The sequence below is a fragment of the Triturus cristatus genome, chromosome 12 (assembly GCF_964204655.1).
Source record: "Triturus cristatus chromosome 12, aTriCri1.1, whole genome shotgun sequence".
NCBI classification, from domain to species: Eukaryota; Metazoa; Chordata; class Amphibia; order Caudata; family Salamandridae; genus Triturus; species Triturus cristatus.
In genome coordinates this window covers 519,259,181-519,265,180 of record NC_140595.1, presented here as the reverse complement: position 1 = coordinate 519,265,180, position 6,000 = coordinate 519,259,181, and the positions used below count along the sequence as shown (strand labels likewise).

General features: G+C 45.1%; 1 long non-coding RNA gene across 1 annotated transcript in view; it reads left to right on the top strand.

The window, feature by feature from the left end:
* The first annotated feature begins 1,195 nt into the window (after window positions 1-1,195).
* The window catches only part of LOC146776171 (uncharacterized), a 64,242-nt gene continuing 59,437 nt past the window's right edge, over window positions 1,196-6,000 (top strand). The window contains exons 1-2 of the long non-coding RNA XR_014972139.1: window positions 1,196-1,313; window positions 1,464-1,586. This is a non-coding gene — a long non-coding RNA (uncharacterized LOC146776171). The remainder of the gene's footprint in view (window positions 1,314-1,463; window positions 1,587-6,000) is intronic.

The following is a 6,000-nucleotide window of genomic DNA, read 5'->3' as shown; positions in this document are numbered from 1 at the left end:
ATATATACATCACATCTTGCTAAGATAGACGGAGAAGACCGAGACTTCCCGGCCAACACACTGACCAGAGACGCTGAGGTTCCTGCACGCAGATGCTTGCAGTGGTCTAAACATCCCTCGCGGGATGTCCAACTCGAAACCAGGTCGGGGTCCCATAGTCTTTCACTTCAGGTAATGGGGTTGACTAAATCCTAGAGGGATTCTTGGCTTAACACCTACACCCATGCTAGGTACACGTAGGTATATCTAGTTGGAGAAGGCAGCGTAGGAGTATGCATCTTTATCATGTGTTTTATATACTTGAGTGTATTTATGATTATAGTAAGATGGTAGAACTATACCATCCTTTTACCTTTATAGTACTGTTAATCATTTATATCTTATACTGTCTAAAGATTGTTGCAGCACATCTATATTACACCAGAACAACAACTGGTCAATAAATGCTTATTGAAAACGCCCAGCCTGTTATATTCGGTGTATCTCTCTGAGACAAAGTAAGTAAGCACGAGTGACTAGGCGAAAGGTAGTATATTGTTTTCACGGTCCTGAGGGATCAGGGTTGTCATGTTCAATGATTGCCAAAAACTATTCGCTCCTTGATAAGAGGAGATTCTAGTGGGACTGTGAGCGAGTTGGTACAAAAGGCCAACATACCCAGTGTGGGTGATCAGAGTTCGTCTGACATCTATCCTACAGTGTATGTTGTCTAAGCACGCAGATCCTGTATACTTTTTATAGGAACTGCACAACACTTTGGACTGTTATTTTGAATGAAATGTGTTACATTAACTGCATCAAATATTAATTTTGTGAATCTGTGGGACACTCTTTACATTGTTCTGGATCCTTCCAAAACACCAGTACACTAAATGGATTTGTCATTCTCTTGCATACATACCTTTTCTGTGATTCTGAAGAAACAAACCGAGTGGTACATTACATGGACTTCTGGACTCTTTCTACTATTGCTTTAGAGGTATAGTTTGAACCCTCTTAATATCTGAATTCTGGGTATGATCACTCTGAATATCAACTGATCCTATTGAAACTCTCCAGTTCTAGCTGATTTTGGCCATATGTTAGTTGACAAAAAATGTTCTGTGGTTAAAACCATACTCACAGACCCAAGTATGACCATTTGTAAGTGAGCTTGGAATGATTGTGTGCTTTATTTTCTATGGCACAGAAAACTGCCTGATGTCCGACGTCTGCCTAATTTGAGGATGTCGAAGGTGTGTTAGTAGCATGTGCTGAGGATCATCTATAATATACTGACAGAAAGGGTGCTTATTGATCTCTGGGAGTGCATGGTAAGTAAATGCAAAAAGAAATTGCTATTCTCAAAACAAAGCTGCTGCGTCTATATGCATGTGTGTAATGTTGAAAACTTCTATCTCCTCTGGCAAGGGTTCTAAAATGTCAATGTTGTCCACCTTGCCTGTGGTTTCTTTCTCCTCAAGAATCACTACTCACCCTTAAGGAGATTCTGCTCAAAATGAAAAACTGGAAAACAGTGATGGATTGATTGAACACAGATGACCAAAGACAGTCAAATATTTATAACAGTGCACCATCCAAACACAGTAAGTACAAACCTTTAAACCCTCTTGTCTTCCACTTACTGATGGATCCTGACATGCTAGCCTTTATCTGTCCTTGCAAAAAACGCCATATGTGTAACTGTGGACGCCTACAAAGAGATGATAGTTTGTGTAGTACTACCACAAGTGCTGTGTGTGACAAAGCAGACAGCCCACTAGCTTCAGCAGATCTATTGACTAGGACTTTCCCACTTGCCGTTTTTTTCTACATTATGCTATGCTTTAGAAACTCATGTAACTATGTTATACTGTTTCCTTTTCTATGTTATGCGACGCTCCAGAAACTGATGTTTATTTATTTATTTGAAAAGTTTTATATAGCGCTGGCTAGACCCGTAACTATGTAACGATGTTCTGAAACAATGCCCTACCTCATGTAAAGCGCTCTGATACCACCGGGTCTAGTCAGCGCTATATAAAACTTTTCACAAAAAAAAAAAAAAATATCCTGGATTTTAGCAATTCAGTAACTGAAGCATGAACTCAATTCACAGCACATTTTTGGGAGACCCCACGTCTGCGCAATTGCTCACAAACAGAACAGCTAAATCAAATCATCAAGCATTATTTGTGTTGTTTCACATGCATTACCCACCAGTATCGGTCATCTCTTCTTCTGTTATCTGAATTTACCTTCATCAGTGCCAGTCATTCATATAATTGTAAGTTCCCTTTTTTTGCACCATGCACATCGCCCAAAAATGCTTAAGTTGGAAAGGCATCATACACCCCTTCTTTTGCCAGCTGCTGACCTCATGGCTCGCCACTTACGACATTCAAGTATGAACAACAAAGTATCTACAAGAAGCAAACAATGCATGCAAGAGAAACAAAGGCAAGACATGTCATGTATAATAGATAAAATAGTGAATGAGTCATGACTAAACACATCCACAAACCAGGGTCCCCGACAATATGCACACCACTCGTTCAGTCCTTTTTTTTTATCAAACAAGTAATCAGTTCAAAAGCATTAAAACAGGCAGTGCTCACTCGTGTTAATACATTCTACTTTTCTTTCCCCCTTGTTAATCACCTGCTCATACTTCAGTTTTAGCCTCACATGTAGTAGTACAGGGGCCTCGTAATATGAGGTTCACAATGCTCTTCTGTTGTAGGTTCAAAAGACGATGCACACGCATAGGTTATGTGTAAATGCTGTATCTATTTATTGTAGCATGCAAACGACTCAACAGCAGGAATCAATTGCCCTGAAGCACAATTTGGAATATGGAACGTTATACAAACAGAAACATGCTTAATCACTGAAGACAAACAGTTAAGCATACTGGTGATTTCATGGATAAGAATGTAGCACAAATGCAGAACCTATATTCTACCACATTAACTTATCACATACCTCCCTTCCTTATAAAATAAAATAAAAAAACAAGAGCCAAAAATAAAAATGAATTCATGGCAAAATCTTAAAATTTATTTGACATCTTACTGTTCCTTTTCCTCTCAATCATTTCCAATTCAACATCATTTCCTGGTGAAATTCTTGCTTTTTCATGTTTGTTGTTACTCTCCATTTCAATAGATGCACTAGAAAAATCAGGTTGACTGGATAAATCTGGTTGATAATTTACATCAGTAACAATGTTATCGATGATCAACTTGGATAATCTCTTAATGCTCCACCATGTGTTGTTGCTTAGTAAAGCTGATGTTTTTACAAACGTCTCAATTTTTCCAAACTTTGTAAAACGTTGAACATCCTTGTGAGAAAGTGCCATCTTTCTTGCATGGTATGCCCCCACTTTTTGCTGAATTGCTGATGTACTTTGACTGAGTGTGCCCTGGGCTCCTGCCAATCAGGTACCCAGGGCCTATGTTCCTTCCCTAAAACTGTGTTGAAGCATAAACCCAATTGGCATCTCTGGCCACATGTCAGTCCCTAGTAAATGGTACAGTAGGTACCTAGGGTCTTGTGACCAGAGAAGGCCCCTAAGGGCTGCAGCACTTATTGCGCCACCCTTAGAGGCCCTGTACCCTGACACTTGCACACTGCCCTTGCAAGCTGAGTTTCTGGGTGCAGAACCGAACAGAGAGTCGACATGGCACATATCCCTGTGTGCCATGCCCACAACACACACTGCCCTTATATACATCAGCCACCCCTCTAGCTTGGTGCCCTATGCCAGTGGTGTGGGTACAGGTGCACGAGGCCTGTGCCCCTACAGTACCCGGGTCCATTCCTGGGCACTGTAAGTGCACTGCTGCCATTTAAGAGTATATGGTGCTGGGAGATCGTCAACAGGAACGCCACAGCACCATGATGGCTACACTGAAGACTGAGAAGTTTGGTATCAAACTTCCCAGCACATTAAACCCACACTGATGCCAGTGTGGGATTTAATGTACAATGCACGACAGAGGGCATCTAGAGATGCCCCCTGAACCTAACCTACAATCCATGTCTTGTCTGAGGGGCTGCCTAGGCTGCCACACAGCAGACATGTTGCTAGACCCCTGGGTAGAGAGCCATCCGCTCTCCTGGGCCTGCAAAAATGCACATCCTGGGCGAGGTGCTTGGTCTCCTCCCCCAGGATGGGCAGGGGAAGCTTCAAAGGCATGCCGCCTTTGTGAGCTTCTCCAGGCCACTTGCTGTACTCAGCAACTGGCCCCTACCGGTTCTGATCCCCACTCTGGCGGGAAGACTGGCTGGAAACACCAAAGAAGGAAAGGGGGTGTGCCAGCCTCTGCCAACCCCACCCCTCAGGTGGGAGAGGCGAGGTGAAGCACATCTCCGGGCTCTCGCCATCTTGAAGATGGGAAGCTCTGCCCAATCAGGACTAGGCTACTGCCCCCCTCCCACAGGAGAGTGGCAGGATAGGGGGTGTACCCACCCCAGGGCAGGGACCCAGGGACTCCCTGCCCTTTACTTACCTGTAACACCCCTAAATTTAGTATTTAGGGGCACCCTGAACCTTCCTTCCTCAGATCCAGATTCTGAAACAGCAAAGAAAATCAAGAAACAAGAAGACCTGCCATGAAGCTGCTAACAAGAGGAAGACACCAACTGCTTTGGCCCCAGCCCCACCGGCCTGTCGACCCTCGAACCTGCTCCTGTTAAACCCCGGCATCTCCAGTGGCCAGCAACCTCACAGACCCCGGAGGACCTGGCTACCTTGTGACTCTAAGCAGCTGGGACTCCCACGAGCAGTGGTACTGCTGAAAGCAAGTAACTGACCCCTGGCATCAGCCAGGAACCGCGAACCCTGCACACACTGCACCTGCCAAGCCTGGCCTGTGCTGGAGTGGACAAAGACCACGAGGATGTCCCCCCGGCGACTGTGACCCCGAATCCAGCACACACGGATCCACCTCGACGGTGCTGACGACGCCTGCAGCCTCAGAACCAGGGACGCCTCCAACCGCGACCAGCAGAGAGTAAGATTTCCCGACACGAAAAGGCACCCCTGCACCCGGCGCCCTGCGGCCCCCTGTGCCCAACTCCTGGGTACCTACCTATCTCCCAACTTACCTTGCGAAGTGGTGGTCGCACCTGAAGAACCTTCGTCCCCGAGCTTGCAGCCTTTGTTCGTTCTTGAGCTTCTCCATTGCAATCAGTTGAGCGCCCAACGGCTCAAGAGCACCCTGCACCCAGCCGCCTGAGTGCCCCTGGCAGTGCAACCTCTACTCTGATCTACTTCCCCATTTGCCCTGAGCAAGTGACCAGGAGCCCAGCTCCCACAGCCGCGTGGCCTGCTAGCCAGCAGCCACCAACCAAGGCACCCCTGCCTCCCATAGGATAACATTGGGCCTAACTCACTCTGCACCCGGCTGCCCCTGTGCCGCTAAGGGTGTAACAACTGTACGTACCAGACCCTGGGAGACCCCTGAGTCTATGCCCAGAACCTTAACTCTGCCAGTCGAGTACTTACCCAAAAGCCGAGAACTCTTTTCTTCCATAGGGTAACATTGACAGGTTTCACTTGGAAATTCTTCGAAGTGTGGAGTTTCTAAACTTTAAAATATTCACCTAAAATCAACCGAATGATGAAAATGCAAACACTCAACTGCTATCAGGGGAGATCCCAGTGCTGGATCTTGGTGCCCAGCACTGACCCTGAAAAGTAATTACAATCATACTTGCCGCTAACCCAATATTCTTCCATAGGAAACCATTGACTGTTTTTCTGTGAAATTTCTTCTGTCGATTTTTGCAAACTACAAATATTCTTAAAAAATCGCACCAACTATAAAACCGTAATTACCTAACTGTTTTACATAGATGTGCCAGTGCTGAACCTAGGAGTCCAGCACTGGATTACAAAAGTAACGAGAACATACTTTACCTGCAACTTGAATTTTCCTCCATAGGATAACATTGCCTAGTTTTTGCTGAAAAAGTTTTGAAGTGTCGTTTTTGCAAACTTACAAATATTCG